The sequence below is a fragment of the Pinus tabuliformis genome, chromosome 7 (genome assembly GCF_031772625.1).
Source record: "Pinus tabuliformis cultivar Carrire ecotype Pingquan chromosome 7, CPIR1, whole genome shotgun sequence".
NCBI classification, from domain to species: domain Eukaryota; kingdom Viridiplantae; phylum Streptophyta; class Pinopsida; order Pinales; family Pinaceae; genus Pinus; species Pinus tabuliformis.
The window spans coordinates 1,711,235,160-1,711,255,979 of NC_142293.1; the positions used below are offsets into that span (position 1 = coordinate 1,711,235,160).

A 20,820-nucleotide genomic window follows, 5' to 3' on the forward strand; every position below is an offset into this window, starting at 1 on the left:
TTTATTTTTATATAATTATTATTTATTTATTTTTAAACTTTTTTTTAACTAAATAATTATAAACAATATAATTATTTAAAAACTATTAGACTAACTATATAATTATAACCTTAGTCTAAATAAATTTTAAAAACACTACGTGCTGACCGAATGGAAAATGATGGTCATGGCAGTCGGAGGCTCGAGTAGAACAGCGGATGCGCGTCCGGGCCGAAGCCAGAGATGGTGGCATGATGAGGTGAATAGGCAGTCGGTTTCGGGTGTTGTCGGAACAGTGACGGGGGATGAGCGCGATGGGTTTTGGCTTTTATGAGCGGAAGATAGCGGAGCCAAGGTACAAAGTATCGGGTATCGATGTTGGACTGCGGCACAAAAAACTAGGGACACGACGGAAAAATAGTGGCACAACGTACAGGAACAGCGAATGGTGATAGTATGAAGGAAACAGGGTGTCGAATGGACAGAACAGTCGGCGGCTGGGAACAAGCGACTAGAAACAATGAGACGAGTACGATGGAGAAGGATGATGCGGCGTGGAGCAGTGAACTGTGCAGTGAGAATTTTTGCCGAGAGCCATAAACCCACTCTAATACCAAATGGAGTATAAAAACTCAAACATAAACATATATATTTTATTAATAACTCAATGGTGATTACAGTGAATGAGGACTCAAGCTTTAATATAGCCCAAGAGCCATTACATGAGGGGGCATGATCTTTGATCGTGCCCCTTAGTCTAAAAATGGAGTTAAGTTGGTAGAATAATTTTATAAACAACAGCAAGATAAGGTGCACAACTGCCTTAGGTTGCATTGGTATCTGAATGAAGGGGGCAATAACCTTTAGTTTTGTCAACATATCTACCCTTCATTCAAATAATACAAGGCCACTTTCATTTATGTTCCCATCAAGGTATAAAGTAACACTTCATTAGAAGGTTAGATGGTTAATATATGGGATAGAGAGGAGATGGACAAATAAAACATTATAAGTGCCTCAATGTGTTCTATGATCTATCGCATAGTCTTGCTCCAATGAAGATAAGGTCTAAGGTGTAGAAAGGGGGTGGCACCATTAAAGTAATAATATACTTACCTCCACATGTGTGCCAATAAGGAGTATACCTCACAAAGGTTTTGTACCATGAAAGCTGAAGTAGTACCCTAATAAACTCCACCATAAGCCAAAGTCATAACAAAAAGAGATCAAGAGATGCATGAATGTCAGGTTAGGCTAACCATGAACAACATAATCACCCACCAGTGATATTCCATAGCACCAAATAGCATCTTACAATCATCAACTAAAGCATCAATGATCCGTTAATGAAAAAGGTATTATAGACTATGTGTAAATTTGCTTATGTTACTTAGTGCAACGGATCGAAAAGATTGTGAATAACATAAACACATAAACAATTAGAAAACACATTCAAACACATCAACACAACCAAATTTAATAAAGGAGTTCACCAGACTTCCTGGCTACGTCTCCTGGTCCTTTTGCTTCCAGTGCTGACCTCTTTATTTTGTCTTCAAATTGTTGTTACAAGTATGAGCTCCAAAACAAAGTCTCAAATAAGAAAATGGACATCACCCCTGTGTTCAGCTCGAGATTTCGAGTCAAACGAGTATAAACTCGACCATATCTGGCCACTGTGACCTCCAGACCCCTTGGAATGGTCCAAAACCATAATCATTCGTTCTGTTTTGGTGATATGGTAATATATACCATATGTAGTTGCAATTTGCGGTGAATGTGGGATAATGCGATAACATAAAATCAAAGGTCCGACGGTCGTGGGGTTGACCCCGACTGTCCAGCCTTTTTCCGGCGGAGATCCCGACAACCAAGTCTCATCCGATCCGATGGCTATCACGTCACCCGCTCGCCAACTGGCTTGGCCAATCTCCACCATCGATCAATCCCACATGATCCAACGGCTATCGCGTCGTCCGCTCACCAACTAACCCGGACGATCTCCACCGTCGATGTAACCCGTCCAATCGAACGGTTGTCGTGCAATCTCGCGTGAAATCTTGCACAACCGATATCAGATCGAGAGCGTGCGAGAAAAGTGGTTTTCTCGTGCTACGTGTCGCCCGCTAAGGTTAATCGTGTTAATTTTCGAAAAACCGTTTACTACCTTTAGGGCGCGCGAAATACGACTTCCCACTTTCCTGTTGGAACTCAAACTTTTTTTAATAACCACATCGCGTCCATCTGAAACGCTAACCTACTTGCATGCTCTGACTTAGGCCAATTTACAATGACTTCGACCTTAGAGGGATCTATCTTCAATTCACCACCCCCTACAATATAACCCAAATAATTCAAAGATGTTCTACCAAATTCACATTTTGACAGTTTTACATAGAGATTTTCTCTTTTCAAAACATCTAAAATCTGTTTTACATGCTTTACATGTTCATCCCATGTTCTACTAAAAACAAGAATATCATCTAAATAGACTATTACAAAATCATCAATGAATGGTCTAAATACACCATTCATGACTCGTACGAATGTAGCTGGAGCGTTAGTTAAGCCAAAAGGCATAACCATCCATTCATAGAGTCCTTGCTTCGTTTTGAAAGCAATCTTCCATACATCTTGTTCTGCAACTCTGATCTGATGGTAGCCACTTCGCAAGTCCAATTTAGAGAAGTAAATTGCATCTTTTAACTGATCTAACAAATCATCAATACGAGGAAGAGGATAACGATTCTTTACTGTGATTTTATTTAATGCTCTAAAATCAATGCACATTCTCCACGAACAGTCTTTCTTTCACACTAACACAATAGGTGATCCGCACGATGATGTGCTTGGTCAAATAAACCCTTGATCGAGCAACTCCTGTACTTGCTTCTTTATCTCTGCATTCTCTAGAGCTGATAACCTGTACATTCCAATGTTAGGTAGTGGAGCATCTTGCTGCAAATAAATCTCATGTTCTATCTCTTGCTTGGGTGGAAGCCCTTTAGGCTCTTGAAACAGAATATCATAATCGGAAACAACTTTAACTAGATCAGCTTTCTATTTAGGATTACAGCCTTGGAATGCATCGGATTTATCAATATCCTTTGCTTTTACAATCATAAGTAAAAATTGTTTACTTGAATTTACAATTCTTTTCATCTGTCCTGAATTTATGAGAGAGAAATTATCTTTGAGTTTATGAGCCCTTACAATATATTCAGTTCCATCCTTAGTAAGTTGATACTTATTTTTAGTTCGATAGAAGATAGCATTTCTATCGTACAAGTATGGACTTCCTAATATAATTCCACATATGTCCAATGGGACTATGTCTAACTCAACCTCATCTACAAACTTTGACCCAATAGCAAAACGAAGTTTACATTGTTTCGTAACTTGTAGCTTAGTTTTATCACACACCCAACCTAATGGATATGGCTTTTTATGAGGTTTTGTTTCTAAACCCAACTTCTTTACAATTGCTTCAGAAATCAAATTAACTTGTGACCCACTATCAAATAATGCATCAATTTTAGTATGCTTGGAAATGACTCTAATATGAAATAGCTCATTTCTTTTCCTCTCATCATTATCCTTATCAACAAAATGTGAAGTACTTGTAGATGCTTTAGAATCTTTACCTTTTATACCTGTAGCTGTAACAGTTGTCTCGTTACCTGAATCTGATCCCAAGTCCTTTTGAATAGCAGCAACATTATTTCGCTCTTTACTCCCGAACTTCTTAGGCTTCAATTCTGGATGCAATGACCAGCAGTGTGCCTCATCATGTCCTTCCTTCTTACAATGAGTGCATGAAGGTTTATCCTTCTTCACAGTGTTTGTTTTCTTCTCTTTCCATTTCAATTTCTTCTTACCTTTATTCTTGCTTTCAATAGGTTTGAATGATGTCCCAACATCTTGGGTTACATTTTTACCTCTAGCTTCTAGATGAGTTGCTTGAACTGATACATCATCTAAGCTAGTTGGATTAAACATAAGTATGGTATGCCTCAAATAACTATGAAGACCACCTATGTATTTCAACAATGTCTCTGGTGAGTCCAATGATATGCCTAATGTTAAAGCTCTCTTACGGAATTCCTGAGTATAACTTTGAACACTTTGACCTTTTAATTGACATAGTGTTTGCCAACTCATCATTGCTTGTTGCATATAAGCCAAAGGATAAAATTGTTTTTTAATAGCAGAAACAAATTCATTCCAAGTTGAAATGATTTTACCATGCTTTTGGAGATCTGTTTGTGTCTTGCCTTCCCACCATACAAGTGCAGTTCCTCCAAGTCGAAGGCTAGCAAGCTGGATCTTCTTCCTTTCTGAAACAACTTTCTGCACCCTGCAATATACCTCAATTTGTCTTATCCAATTATCAAGCTTTTCAGCGTTAAGTTCTCCATCATAAATTGGCAAATCAAATTTTACATCTAATTTGATCAAAGAGGATTTCTTTTTCTTCTTCTTAGAAGAACTAGTTTTATGAGAAGAAGACGATGACGACGATGATGGTGATGATGGAGGAGATGGTGGAAGCTTTTCCCTTGTCTCTTTATCTAGAGGAAAAAGAAGAAAAGGTTCCTCTGCTCCTTTGTCTGGTTTAGGTGATGAAGTGCCTTCACCTTTACCCTTTTTCAACTCATTATACATCTCTTCCACCATTGCACGTATCGTCATGAAAACGTATCGTCATGAAACTATCCAAGAATTGGGATTCTGATCCAAGTGGAGTTTCATTTGCCATCCTTCTTTGTGAAAAGACCCTTCCAATCTCTGGATTTGCCTCAACAAATTCACCTTCACCTCATCCGAGCCTCAACCTAGTAAGCATTCAAATCTCCACACAAACTTGTCAAACCTTAAAAACCTTGCTGCTCTGATACCACTTGATCCGTTAATGAAAAAGGTATTATAGACTATGTGTGAATTTGCTTATGTTATTAGTGCAACGGATCAAAAAGATTGTGAATAACGTAAACACATAAACAATTAGAAAACACATTCAAACACATCAACACAGCCAAATTTAATAAAGGAGTTCACCAGACTTCCTGGCTACGTCTCCTGGTCCTTTCGCTTCCAGTGCTGACCTCTTTATTTTGTCTTCAAATTGTTGTTACAAGTATGAGCTCCAAAACAGAGTCTCAAATAAGAAAATGGACATCACCCCTGTGTTTAGCTCGAGATTTCGAGTCAAACGAGTATAAACTCAACCATATCTGGCCACTGTGACCTCCAAACCCCCTGGAATGGTCCAAAACCATAATCTTTCATTCTGTTTTGGTGATATGGTAATATATACCATATATAGTTGCAATCTGCGGTGAATGTGGGATAATGCGATAACATAAAATCAAAGGTCCGGCGGTCGTGGGGTTGACCCCGACTGTCCGGCCTTTTTCCGGCAAAGATCCCGACAACCAAGTCCCGTCCGATCCGATGGCTATTGCGTCACCCACTCGCCAACTGGCTTGGCCAATCTCCACCATCGATCAATCCCACATGATCCAACGGCTATCGCGTTGTCTGCTCACCAATTAACCCAGACGATCTCCACTGTCGATGTAACCCGTCCAACCGAATAGTTGTCACGCAATCTCACGTGAAATCTTGCACGACTGATATCAGAGCAAGAGCGCGTGAGAAAAGTGGTTTTCTCGTGCTACGTGTCGCCCGCTAAGGTTAATCGCGTGAATTTTCGAAAAACCGTTTACCACCTTTAGGGCGTGCGAGATACCACTTCCCACTTTCCCGCTAGAACTCAAACTCTTTTTAATAACCACATCTCGTGCGTTTGAAATGCTTGTAAAGACCGTAAACAGATGCAAAAACAGTAAGGGATTTATATCATGAACTTGTAAACAATTTCCTGAAATCTTACAAAATCAATTAACAGAACTGCTGAGGTACCTACCTGTGCCCCTGCAGTTGAAGATGCCTCCGGCTGCGCTGCTACAATTACCAAAAGACCAAATCCACCTAGCCAAACTGAGAAGAACCTGGCTGCTCAATCCAGTAAGCTTCTTAACAGAAGCCGATTGTCCCCCGTGCCCAGAACCTCAAAACAACTCAAGCTCTTCCTGTGGATGATTTCCTCCTCCTTCAGATTTCTTCCCTCTGTTTTCTCCCCCTTCCCAAATCATTGTCCCGTGGTTTTATCCTGTTGTTTGGCGGTGGCCGCTCTTCCATCTGCAGCCCACCGCTCAGCCTGCTGATGACACGCTCCTCCCTTACGCATTCCTCCCTTATCTCTTTTAAGGTCGTGAATGTATATGTTTTATGTTTTTGAAATCATATTATATTTTTATTAAAATATTCTTTTAATATAAACACTATATCGTATATATCACATTATGATTTAATATATCACATTAAACATTATAAACATTATGATTTAATATATCACATTGTTTTATTATATATTTTTTTAATATAACATCATAGCTTTATAATTAGAGCCCCTTTTAATTAATTTCTTATATATATTTTTAAAATTTATTTTATTAATTTATTAATATAATTTTTATCAATAATCTGGAATATAAAATTTATATAGTCCTCTTTTAAGATTTACCCATACATTAAGCAATATTGATGAATGAGTAGAACCTCTATTCAAAGAAGTGTCATGGTATTTAGCACTTATAGTTAATTTAGTATATAATACTAGTGCGGTGTATGCGACACATGCATATGTAGCTATCATATGTATGTACCATATGCCTGCTTCTTGCGTTCTTTTTATTTATAGATGGGTCGTTACATACACTCCCCCTTCAGAAAACTTCGTCCTGAAGTGAGTTTTTATCTTATCTGATTACTTATGATAGCGACTAGTACATTCTTCTTAGGATTGTAAACCAAGGTTAAATTCTTATTTAATATAAGGAGACTATAAAATTGGTGTTTTCAATATTTTTAGGTTTATGATTTTAATGGTCATGCCTTGCCCTAACCAGGTTCCCAAGCTATTCTAAAATCATCCTATCCTTCCTAATCTCTTTCGCTCTCATCCTATCCATCCTCCACTGGAGTATGCCATGGCGTCAGTTTCACTAACCTAACCATTCATAAACTCTAAGGGTGACGGCGTCGGTTATACCAACCTGATTCCCAGTAGGCATCCGGCAGTCATCATCACACGTCTAGGAGAGCGTGATTCGCACAGTCCTCCCATGACTCCAGGGTTCGAAGGATAAACGATGGGCAACACCTCTACCCCTCCCAGTAGAATTAGGGTTAATACCCTATCATAGAATCTCTTCGAGCCTTCATTGTTCTAAGGTTCTGTCATCACGTGGTCATTTTGGTAACTGTTTATTATTTGCAATCATACACTTATCCATGCATCTATAAAATGTGCATTAGCATATTCAAAATAACTTATGTATAATTCACATATGTCAACTACAGTATAACATATTTTTCCATAATCTATTCATGTCATTGACTTTCATTTAAAATGTAATTATTTTTTTATTTCTATTCCATCGATCATATTGACATGTATAAATAAAATAGATTTATAATATCTTAATTCCTATCAGAAGTAAAATCATTTAATTGTCTTAAACTTTACTTTGACAACTATAATTTAGTAAGATCAATAACATATTTCGTTTTGGTATCCATGTACCAGCAGAATTTAAACATATATTATGTCACAAAATTTCACGTTTATATATAATCATTCAAAATGGTTCTGAGCCTCTGATTTGCAGTGAAGTAAATATATACTAAACATAGTTTAAAGTTCTTCAAAATTGACACAGATTAGGGTATTTTTGACATATGTCCTTTGTATCTTCCCAAGTAGCTGATCCAGGACTATACTTGTCCCATTGGACCTTAACTTGGTCTACCAGGCGATTCCTGCGCTATCGAACCCTACGTTCCAGTATACATAATGGTTCGACCAATATGATTTTCTCGTCTGATACCTGCAATTCCTTCCATTGAAGGTTATGAGATTGATCAGCTATATAATGTCTTAATACAGATACATGAAATACATTATGAATTTTATGCAAGTGAGGTGGCAGGGCAAGACGATAGGCGACAGGTCCAACTCTTTCCATGACTTTAAATGGTCCAATAAATCAAGGTGACAACTTTGTCCCTTTTCCGAATCGAATAGTACTTTTATTTGGTTTGATGCGGATGAAAACCTGATCCCCTACTTCATACTTCCTATCAGTTCTGTGAGCATCAGCATAACTCTTTTGTCTATCATGTGCTTCCTTTAATCGCTGTCTAATTTGTCTTACCTGCTCTCCCAACTTAACGGTGTTCTACAAGGTCTGTCGTATAATGCTTCAAATGGAGGCATTCCAATCGAACTATGGTAACTGTTATTGTATGCGAATTCGACTAAGGGTAAGTACTTTTCCCAGTGTGATTGCTGATCCATAACATACATTCTCAACATATCTTCAAGTACTTGATTTACCCTTTCTGTTTGCCCATCGGTTTCAGGATGATAAGCTGTGCTTAAATTTAGTTGAGTTCCTAAGGCTGACTGCATGCAAGTCCAGAATCTTGAAGTGAATCGTGAATCTCTATCGAATATAATCTTCTTAGGTACTCCATGAAATCTGATAGTTTCATTTATGAAAACTCGAGCTACACCAGCAACTTCGTAAGTATCTCTTACGGAAACAAAATGTGCGTTTTTTGTTAACTTATCCACTACTACCAGAATGGCATTGTGTCTCTGAGAAGTAAGAGGTAGTCTAGTGATGAAATCCATAAAAATGATCTCCCATTTAGACATAGGAATGTCGTGAGGTTGTAAGAGACCCGCTAGGTGACAATGATCTGTTTTTACTTGTTGACATTCCAAACATTTTGCAACAAATTGAACAATATCACGTTTCATGCCCGACCAGAAGAAGAGTTTCTTGGTATCTGCATACATTTTCCCTACTCCAGGATGTGCACAATATACTGCTCTATGGGCTTCCCTAAGGATAGTGTCTCGAAGATCCTTATTATCAGGAATATACATCCTTCCATGGAATCGTAAAATTCCATCGTTTTCTAGTTCATATCCTTCAAACTTAGATTCTTTTGGCTTTTTACCCTCAAGACCAGATCTCACCTTTAAATACCAACTATCTTTTATGAGATATTCTAGTACTCGTTGCCTTAAGCCTACTTTGATAGGTATGAGAGAGAATATCCGTGGTCTCTTGCTTAAAGCATCTGCTACTACATTTTCTTTTCCCTTAATGTATGATATTCCAAAGTCATATTCACTTAAGAATTCACTCCATCTCCTTTGTCTGGCATTTAAGCTAAGTTGCACGAAACGAGGAAACGGGTACGAGTTTCCGAAACGGGAAGCGATACGAAACGCGACCTCCCCAAATTTTGGAAACGGGGAAACGCGAATATATATATATATATATATATATAGAAAACATTTAAATATATATATATATATATGTGCAATCATAAAGCATAAATGATACATTATAATGTATTACACTTAAACATTAAGATTTAATTTACATCACATTTACTCATGAATGATCACATAATGAAAATAAAAATATCGGAATATCCAAAAGCAACCTTTATTATATATCCAAATCTCAAATTCAGCCTTTATTTATATTAATATATGAGGTTGCAAGTACAATAAAGACTATAAGGCTGCAAGAGAGAGATCCAAATCAGGATTTTCTGCATCCACATCCCATTCTTTAGAAGGACCACTGTTGTATTGGGAGTCTCCTCCTACATAGTCGAACGACCTTAGTGCTCTTGATTAAATACATGTTTCATACCCTAGTACCCTACATGATCTTGATTATTGGGAGTTTCCCCTGCATAGAGGGCTTGGTTCTCTTGATTAAATACAAGTTCCATACCCTAGTACATGATAAAATCCAATGGAAACATTGCAATCCCTCCAATCCTGAAATCCTATAAAACAAATAAGTCTGTTAGATTTTGAGTGAGATCTAAAATTCTACTTTCTCCATATGAAATCCAATGAGGGCGAAACCACTCTCAAACATCCTGAGTCATTTCATGGTAATGTTAAAAATTTAAGTAAAATGATGAAAATGAAAAATAAAGGAGAATATCACTTTTACTTTAAGAATTTAACATTACCATGAATTGCATATCCCCTCAAACTTCCTGATGAACTGCATATCAACACTAGGGAAAAAATTCACTTTTATAACTTTAGACATGCATCTAGAAGCAACAAGAAGTCACTAACATACCCTAAAAGTAAATTAAAAACAAATTAAAAAAAATAAAAATAAAAATAAAACACAAGTTAATGAGGAAACGTGGCTCATACGGCCCTGAAACGCGTTTCCGGCCGTACTAGCCACGTTTTCGTTTCGGGAAACGTGGCAGTACGGCCGGAAACGCGTTTCACGGCCGTACCAAACGCGTTTCCACGTTTCGTACCCATTTCCATACGGAAACGGACATCTATACCACGTTTCCTGCAACATAGCATTTAAGTCTCTTTGGGTGAACAAATATTGTAGACTTTGATGGTCGCTTTTAAGTATAAAACTTCATCCCACTAGATAGTGTCTCCAAATCTTTAAAGCTAGCACTACAATGTCTAATTCTAAATCATGAGTAGCATAGAGTTCTTCATGAGGTTTTAATTTTTTGGAAGCATATGTTATCATTCCTCTATCCTGCATCAATACTGCACCCAGCGCTTGTTTGGATGCATCAGTACATACCGTAAAATCTTTGTCCATATCAGGGACTCTTAGGATTGGTGCACTAGTGAGTAGTCTTTTGAGTTCAAAGAATGCTTTATTACATTCCTCAGTCCATTCATACTTAACACCTTTACGCTGAAGGGTTGTAATCGGCTTTGCAATTTTGGAGAATCCCTCCACAAATCTTCGGTAGTAACTGGCTAAACCCATAAAGCTTCGTATTTCATGTGCGTTTTTCGGTATTGGCCATTCCATGATTGCTTTTACCTTCTCAGGGTCTATTGAAATCCCTTCACCTGATATGATATGACCTAAGTAATGAATCTTTTCCTGAAAGAATGAACACTTGGATAATTTTCCATACAACTGATGTTTTCTAAGGCAGGACAATACTATCTGTAAATGATCTTCATACTCTTTCTTATTCTTAAAATAGATGAGAATATCATCTAAAAAGACTTGTATAAATTGATCAAGATATTCGCGGAAAACACTGTTCATAAGATTCATGAATACTACTGGTGCATTTGTTAATCCAAATGGTACCACAGTAAATTCATAATGTCCAAAACATGTCCGAAATGCAGTCTTAGAAATATCATTTTCAGAAATCCTTAGCTAATGATAGACTAATCGAAAATCAATTTTTGAAAAGAGAGCAGTTCCTTTCATTTGATCGAAAAGATCATCGATTCGAGGCATAGGATATTGATTCTTTACTGTAGCTCGATTCAAGTCTCGATAATCTATGCATAATCTTAAAGATCCATCTTTCTTCTTCACAAAAATTACAGGAGCGCCCCAAGGTGATATACTGGGTCGAATATGTCCTATATCCAGTAGTTCCTTCAATTGAATTTGCAATTCTTGACCAACTGGAGTTGTCATTCTATAAGGCATTTTAGAGATCGGTTGGGTACCAGGTTTTAATTCAATAGTGAGATCTAGCGCTCTTACAAGAGGTAATCCTGGTAGTTCTTTTGGAAATACATCTGGAAATTCGGCTAACACCGGATATTGTTCTAAGGATGGTCCTTTTTCTTTGCTTACTTCTTGAATTACATATGCCTGACAACCTTTTCTTAAACAACGCTTCATTTTCATTGCTGATATGTAGCGTAAAGATACTTTTCTCTTGATTCATTGAATTTGGATTGCTTCTCCTTCATCATTTATACCTAGAATTCTTTTCCCATAACAGTCTACCCAAACTTGATGAGCTTCTAGCCAATCCATACCTATGATAAGATCATAAGTTCCTAAGGTTGTGACATAAACGTTCAGTTTAGTCGTATAGACCCCTAGGTCAATTTTGCATTGATCCACACTTAAGCCCACGGATTGGAATTCTCCTGAGGCCATTTCCACCTGTTTGAAATCATTTTGTCTGCGAGCTGCCAACCCACATTTGTTTAATGCATATGACGAAATGAAACTATCTGTGGCACCAGTGTCAAATAAGATTTTGAGTTTTATACCATTAATAATACCTGAGGATTCCACTACAGTGGATTGATGTGCTGCTTGGTCGTTGCTGACTACTACATGAATTCTATGATTACCTTGATTATTTGATATTGGTTCCTTTCCAGTCCTATGCAATATATTTGACGAAGCTTCTTGACAATCACGTTGAAAATGCGGTCCTCCACATCCCCAACAATTAAGCTGCGTTGATCCTCTTGAATCAGAACGTGAATTTCTAGATAAAGAGCTTTGTCCTCTCATGTTGTTTCCTCTCGAATTTCTTCCTCTACTAGCAGTTCCACAAGATGCCCATGGACTGGTGTTTGATGATTCAGTGGCTATAGTGTTCACTACCATGGGAGCTCTTGTTCCTACATTTCTTGGGGCAAATCTATTACCATAAGGTGGCCTCGAGCTACCTCCTCTGAAGAAATTTCGGGGAGTCTTTCCTGAAAATCCTGATTGTAAAGGTTCTGCTGGCCCTACATCTTTTTTGATCCCTAGATGTTCTTCCGCATAACGACCACATTCTACCGCCTCAGCTACTGATGATGGTTTCCACATGCTCACCAAGGCTCTGATGCGAGGATTTAACCCCAATATGAAGCGTTTAGCTGGATGTTCATCAGAATCTAAGTAGTGGATGTATTTTACAAGCTCCATAAACCTTATCTCATACTCTTCCACTGTTTTATTACCCTGAACCAAGGTATGGAAGGCTTTGGCTTGTTGTTGTTGAAAGTATGGAGGTAAATACTTTGTGCGGAACCTTCCTCAAATAGTTCCCAAGGGACATTATTCAATGTAAGGTGCAGTTGCTTTTCCAGATTTCCCCACCAAATCAAGGCACTTTCCTTTAATTGAAATACAACAATTTTTGTTTTTGTCGAAGAAGAATATTCTCTTAATCTAAAGCATCTGTTCATTCCTTCTAACCATGCCTCAGCGCGTTCACTTGCTCAATCTCTTGAAAATTCTGGGAGTTTAATTTTCTAAAGCTCGCTAGAAATATCTTCTTTTGATCTTTTGTGCTCAAAATTCTTTGGTTCCGCTGAACTGGTAGCTAAGGGTTGAAGTTCATCTTTGGTCTTAGCCTTAGTTGATTCTTTTAATGTCTCCAATAAGGCTTCCAATGAGTTCATTATCACGGTCAACTCTGGTGCTGGAGCAATAGGTGTTGATAATGTTCTTGGTGGAGACGATGGTGATAGTGGTGGCGATGGGGATGATGATAGCGATGGTGGCGGCATTAATGAAGGTGATGCTACCCGATCACGTCGTCATCGCTCATATGTCTTTACCATTGTAATGTTTCCTGTGTACATAATAAAATTCTATAAAAAATTGAGGTAGACATTCGAATTTAACATATAGTTTTCTTTTTGCAATTTCACATTCATAAACAGGTATAGTTTTTATTTTTTGTTATTTTTATCTGCTAGGCAGATCTTACTGGTACCGAGGTCAAGGAGGGTGGTCTCGCGACCTCCTTGTCCTAATGCAGGGTATTCTATCCTAATATGAAATAATGCAGAAGTGTATGGTTATTAATGCCTAGAGTAGATCATCCAAAATTAATTACTAAGTAACATTCACAAAATTAAATATTTAAATATTAAATATCTCGTTATAATGAATATCGTCAACACACCCATCACGCCTCAAACTTTTACCTCTACAAAAGGACACACATAGTTACAATGTTGAATATGTTACTTAGATGTATACTATCAGAATATCAATTATAACTATAACATATTCATTGCAATTTATAAAAGAATTTTAAATTATTTTCATAAAAGAAATTTAAATTATTTAAAAACTCACACTTAAAAACTACTAATTTAGAAATTATCATTTAAACATTTTTTTTTTTTAAGTTCTCTCAAAAACTAAATATTATTAGAAGTTACAAAAGCACATTTTAATCGAAATTGATATAAAACTGTTCGCCATGATGATTGCCATCAATCTAACTACAATGATTATCAATAAACCAATATTTGACAACAAGAATTGATACGTTCTAGGGTAGGTTTTTCTAAAAACTAAATTTCAATGATATTCACACAAATTTGTATACACCCAAAGATTTGTGATGGCTTGGTAGAAATCTTTTCAATGGTGGACAATAGCAATGTATGTCAAAAGGCATTTTGTGTACACGATTCGTACTTCATAAGTCACTATCTCAAGAATGTAATAAAAGGATGATATGGATAGAGAGAATAATTTAAAGAAAATCCAAACCAAGGCTCGTTCGTGTATGAATGAACCTAAATCAAGACTCTCACTTGGATAGATCAATAAATGGATCTAATGAAATAGCATCTTACTCAAATTTATCACCCTCCACCTTGTTCTTTAATTAAAATACCATATTTCTTGCGGAAGAAACTATGAGGTAAGAAAAACAAGGCTTTAAACATACTTCGTTCAGTCATTTATTTTTATATGGAATGATATTACCTTTACGCACCCATATTAATCACAGGCACGGTTATAGCGATAGTATTGACACGCTAACGCTGGTAACTAAGACGCCGACACCCGACATGCGACCACCCGACAGATGGAACCATGCCGACACGCAGGTCACGGGTTCGAAATTCGTGGCGGGGATTCCTTCTCCTCCCACTCCAGCTGTAAGCGACTCTTTTATCAGTGGCCTTAATCACAAGCTTTGGGAAGCTTATCCAAGATACCAGTAGACAAAAGGGGCTAAAATAGCAGTGGCCGTCCGAGTCTCAACACCTCGCCTTCATTCGTAGTAGCGGAATCGCGGAATTAATGTTAACAGAATCCTGTTCCTACATCATCATATGAGAAGACAAAATCTCAATTCAGTGCAGGCTCTGAGAATTCCGTTAATTTCACTGTCATTTGCATGGCACGGAAACAGAAAGCCCGCAGTAACATTTGCAGCCGTTAGGCAACTGCTTTTCTCAACAGCCTCCAGCGTGATTCCATGGATGCAGTGGTATTGATAGAAGAACAGCGCGAGAAGCTGCGAAGAGTAGTAGATGAATGGGGCGGCCGGATTGTGGATAACCTCAGTCAACTTCACGACAATCCTTTCGAGGCCTCTGCTGCCATTGATGTTGGTGATATAAACACCGACCTAATACATATTTTAACCGACCCAAAGGACAATTCAAGCTTGTTATGTCTAGTTGAAACTGACAATGTTTCACTCAACAAGTTCATCACAGTGCTTGCATACGATTGCCTTGAAATGTCACGGCTTTCCCGCCAGGCATCAAAGAATGTGTATACACAACTGCTCTTGTTTGGTCATTCTAGTTCACATGAAGTTCTTTTTGGAAGGAGAGCCGCAAAAGGCATTTGGTCATTCATTGTCATTATTTATGGAGTTCTCAGAAATCGTATGCAGGTTGAGGGAAGTACTGAACAATTTGGTTAGACAAGTTGATTCTATCTATTCGGCGGATACCAAAAACAACAAATTGTGTGCCTCATTCACTACCATCCATATGCCGAGTGTTTTTTCATCCTTTGTTGATGGCCTCATGGTTTTCCTTATTATGGATGAAATTATTGCCCAAAACGGCCATGTAAAGCATTATGCATCAGTGTTTATGAGGATGTTGGACGCTGTGAAAATGGAACCTGACAAGTTTTGTATATCGGCTGAAAATGTGGACTGTCTTGAGCGTGTGGTCAATCCAGTGTTGCGGGGGAGCGCCCCCCCCCCCCCCTCGCTCCCGCTCCCGATCCGCGCTCCGGGCGGGAGCGACTCGGGAGCGGGTCGGGAGCGCGCTCCCGAAATCGCTCCCGAAAAGGGAGCGATTTCTGGAGCGCGCTCCCTAAAAAAAATTTCGCTCCCTGCCTTTTCGGGAGCGTTTTGCCTTTTTTTGCATTTTTTTTTTTGTAGTAATGTTCGAAATGCAATTTTTTTTGAAAGAAACAAATAGTTTTTGAGTGGGGCAACTTAATGATCAAGTCTAGGCCCTAGTATTGATATGCTATTCATGGTAATGTTAAATTCTTAAAGTAAAAGTGACATTTTCTTTAATTTTCATTTTCATCCTTTTACTTAAATTTTTAACATTACCATGAAATGACTCAGGATGTTTGAGAGTGGTTTCGTCCTCATTGGATTTCATATGGAGAAAGTAGAATTTTAGATTTCATTCAAAATCCAGCAGACTTATCAGTTTTTCAGGATTTCAGGATTGGGGGATTGCAATGTTTCCATTGAATTTTGTCATGTATTAGGGTATGGAACTCATATTTAATCAAGAGTACCAATCCCTCTATGTACCTTGATGTTAGTGACATTGGTTGTCGAACTCCTCTATCATGACCCTTCTAAAAATGTACGCATCACTCAAACAAAATCTTGACTTGACATGCTATGCTTTTTCTATCTTATGTTAATGCTTAGAGGGTGCTATTAATGACAAAGATCCCTATACAGATACAAAGGTAATGACAAAGATACCTCTGGATATTAATGCTTGGAGGGTGATATTAATGACAAAGATCCTGATTTTGCAACAAGACTAAAAAATTAGACATTTCTCGTGGTGGCAAGAGGCCCAAGCATAAGAAATAGATAATAGATTTACTTCTCTTTTCTAGTTTCTAGTAGCTTTTATAACTATTGACTCTTTCATATTTATTATGATATTTTTTTAAACAATATATGACAATTTAAGTTTGAAGTTGGCAATTATAACTCATTAGTAATGAATTATGAATATGATGCTTCATGAAAGTTGAAAGTTGTTTCATTTCATTTCATTTTATAACATTTCATTTCATGTTAGATATTATTTGTTGTAATGGTTACACTTAGCTTACAAGTACAACTTTGGTGATCAATGATGATAAATGTTATATATTGAATTTTGAAAGCTTGAAACTTTAAGATTGATGAATCATGAGACTCAATATGTTGTATGTTACTATGTTACTAACTTGCGGACGTGGTTGATGAAGATTATAACTTCTAGATGATTGTTGTTATATGGTTCAATCTATGCTTTTTTATGTTTTTTATATCTAATTCATCATTCTACATGTTTTTGTTGACATATATGTATCAAAAATTAAAAAATATAAATATATATATATTTTTAAAAAATCGCTCCGGGATTCGCTCCCAAACCGGGAGCTTCTGAAAATGGTCGCTCCCGCTCCCGTTTTCGCTCCCGCTCCCCGCTCCCGCTCCCGCTCCCAAGTAACATTGGGTCAATCAATTTGATGGAGTATTAGAAATTGGCCTTTTTCAGCGATTTGTACAGGAGAACTTAATGCTGAATGAAAGTACACAAAAGCTCAGGAGTAATAAACGATTTTTAGAAGAGAACTTTTTTTGTCTTCGTGAGGGTTTGTTAGACATTCTTTCATGCCTAGATTCATTGAAGGAAGTGCCTTCTGAGGTCCTGAGAAGGCTGCCGGTGGTCCATGCGGATAATAACATCAGGATTGTGCTCCTGGATTTACTGCTGGCACAACTTTTTTTTATATACTAAACCCATCTACGCAATGCCACTCAGGACGGTCCACTTCAAGAACAAAGGTTCTTGACAAAAAACATGAAAACTAGGGTTGGAATCTCTACGCAGCAGTTTCAACAGAATTAAAATTCACAGAGAATTACACAATGCGTAGGGCTGGTAACGTCGAAAGGGTTTAACCTACGCTCTGATACGTAAAGACCGTAAACAGATGCAAAAACAACAAGGGATTTATATCATGAACCTGTAAACAATTTCCCTGAAATCTTACAAAATCAATTAACAGAACTACTGAGGTCCCTACTTGTGCCCCCACAGTTGAAGATGCCTCCGGCTGCGCTACTACAGTTACCAAAAGACCAAATCCACCCAGCCAAACTAAGCAAAACCTGGCTGCTCAATCCAATAAGCTTCTTAACAGAAGCCGCCTGTCCCCTCGTGCCCAGAACCTCAGAACAACTCAAGCTATTCCTGTGGATGATTTCCTCCTCCTTCAGATTTCTTCCCTCTGTTTTCTCCCCCTTCCCAAATCATTGTCCCGTGGTTTTATCGCTCCTGGATTTATTGTTGGCACAACTTTTTTTTATATACTAAACCCATCTGCGCAATGCCACACAGGACGGTCCACTTCAAGAACAAAGGTGCTTGACAAAAAACATGAAAACCAGGGTTGGAATCTCTACGCAGCAGTTTCAACAGAAAATTCAACAGAATTAAAATTTACAGAGAATTACACAATGCGTAGGGCCGATAAGGTCGAAAGGGTTTAACCTACACTCTAATACCAAATGTAAAGACCGTAAACAGATGCAAAAACAGCAAGGGATTTACATCATGAACCTGTAAACAATTTCCCTGAAATATTACAAAATCAATTAACAGAACTACTGAGGTCCCTACCTGTGCCCCTGCGGTTGAAGATGCCTCCAGCTGCGCTGCTACAGTTACCAAAAGACCAAATCCACCCAGCCAAACTGAGCAAAACTTGGCTGCTCAATCCAATAAGCTTCTTAACAGAAGCCGCATGTCCCCTCGTGCCCAGAACCTTAGAACAACTCAAGCTCTTCCTGTGGATGATTTCCTCATCCTTCAAATTTCCTCCCTCTGTTTTCTCCCCCTTCCCAAATCACTGTCCCGTGGTTTTATCCTATTGTTTGGCGGTGGCCGCTCTTCCATCTGCAACCCACCGCTCAGCCTGCTAATGACACGCACCTCCCTTACGCATTCCTCCCTTATCTCTTTTAAGGTCGTGAATGTATATGTTTTATGTTTTTGAAATCACATTATATTTTTATTAAAATATTCTTTTAATATAAACACTATATTGTATATATCACATTATGATTTAATATATCACATTAAACATTATAAACATTATGATTTAATATATCACATTGTTTTATTATATATTTTTTTAATATAACATCATAACTTTATACTTAGAGCCCCTTTTAATTAATTTCTTATATATATTTTAAAAATTTATTTTATTAATTTATTAATATAATTTTTATCAATAATCTGGAATATATAATTTATATAGTCCTCTTTTAAGATTTACCCATACATTAAGCAATATTGATGAATGAGTAGAACCTCTATTCAAAGAAGTGTCATGGTATTTAGCACTTATAGTTAATTTAGTATATAATACTAGTGCGGTGTATGCGACACATGCATATGTAGCTATCATATGTATGTACCGTATGCCTACTGTTATTCGCATTCTTTATATTTATAGATGGGTCATTACAATGCTAACCTGCTTGCATGTTCTGATGCGATATGCGTCGATCTCCTCTGATCAGAGGATCACCACTTACCTGCGATTTCCGTCAATTTTAGCATTTTGCCAAATTTCTTTCTCATCTGCCACATTGGGATTTCATGCCAACATTGGGCAAGTCTGGGCTGCTATGTGTCAGCACCAGATTGGCCCGTGTGAACCAATCACAAATTGCCACGTCACCTTCTAAGAGACATCATCCAAAACCCGTGGCTCATTCCTGGGTTGCCACATGTCCTGCTGACGTAGGCATTGACTGTTGACCATTGACCGTTGACACTTGATCCACTTTCATCTGCATTTGAAGACTTTGATCCGGAGGCAAAACTGAATCCATTTTGGATCAATCAAGAACATAAACTTCTAACCCTAAAGCTCCATCAACCAAACATCTGCAACAATGATGAGAGAACCAAATACTAAGAAAATCCACTACATAAGCCACATCTCATCCCATACTACTAGTATCCAACCCTTGGGTGGCTAGAACAAGGCAAGCACATGTGAGAAGACCACCTGGAAGCAAGCACAATCACAATCCAACAAGAAGAAATGAGACTCCCCCAACCAAAGATCTCCATCAAATGATATAATGCCATGAAGAGATGGGGCTCCTTAAAGATGAATCCTCCCAAGTCAGACCAATAGCTCCAACAAACAAGAAGCAAATCTCCATCAATCTGATGAAAATCACAGGTGGAACCTCCTACAATATGAGGTATAAAAGAGTAAAACTTCAGTGTATTGTTGCATGTGAGATTGTTGGTTTTGTTGTATTGTATTCTTGCTCAAATACATAGTAGCAGGAGGATGATAAAGTACAAACATAAGATAAACATGCAGCAGAATTTAAAAATGACACCAACGAAGGAATAAATAAATTTAAAGCATGTTGGTGAATCAGGTTGGCCATAGACTGACTGATTACAGACTGGTCCATAAAGTTATGCAAAACAAGGACCAGCCCAGCTGCTTCCTCTCTGTATCCTAAATACTACAATTCTTACACAATACCACAGCCTAAACACTATCTGCAAAATATGAGATATGAATACTATTTCTTAGCTAAACTGAATAATCAGATAATTAGGTTATATGAAATATGAACAAAATAATGCTCTTAGAATTTTTCTTGACTTGTCACTAACATCACCAATCAAAGGGGACAAATTAAAAATCAACTATATCCCAAATTCTCAGAAGGGCAATCTCAGAGTTCCATTAGCAAGTGGGAAGGATGCTTTCTAAACTTCTTTCAATCAGGTAATAAAATGTATGTAGCATAGCAATTTACAGGAACCATTTTGTTTATACAAATCACATTCTAATATTGCTACTGGCATAATGAAGTGTTCCCAGGGTTTGGTTCCAACCAGCTGAAACC

General features: G+C 37.7%; 1 protein-coding gene across 1 annotated transcript in view; it reads right to left on the reverse strand.

The window, feature by feature from the left end:
- Positions 1 to 20,820, reverse strand: part of LOC149255172 (uncharacterized) — a 112,885-nt gene that overhangs the window by 18,224 nt on the left and 73,841 nt on the right. The gene's annotated exons all lie outside the window — the stretch shown is intronic.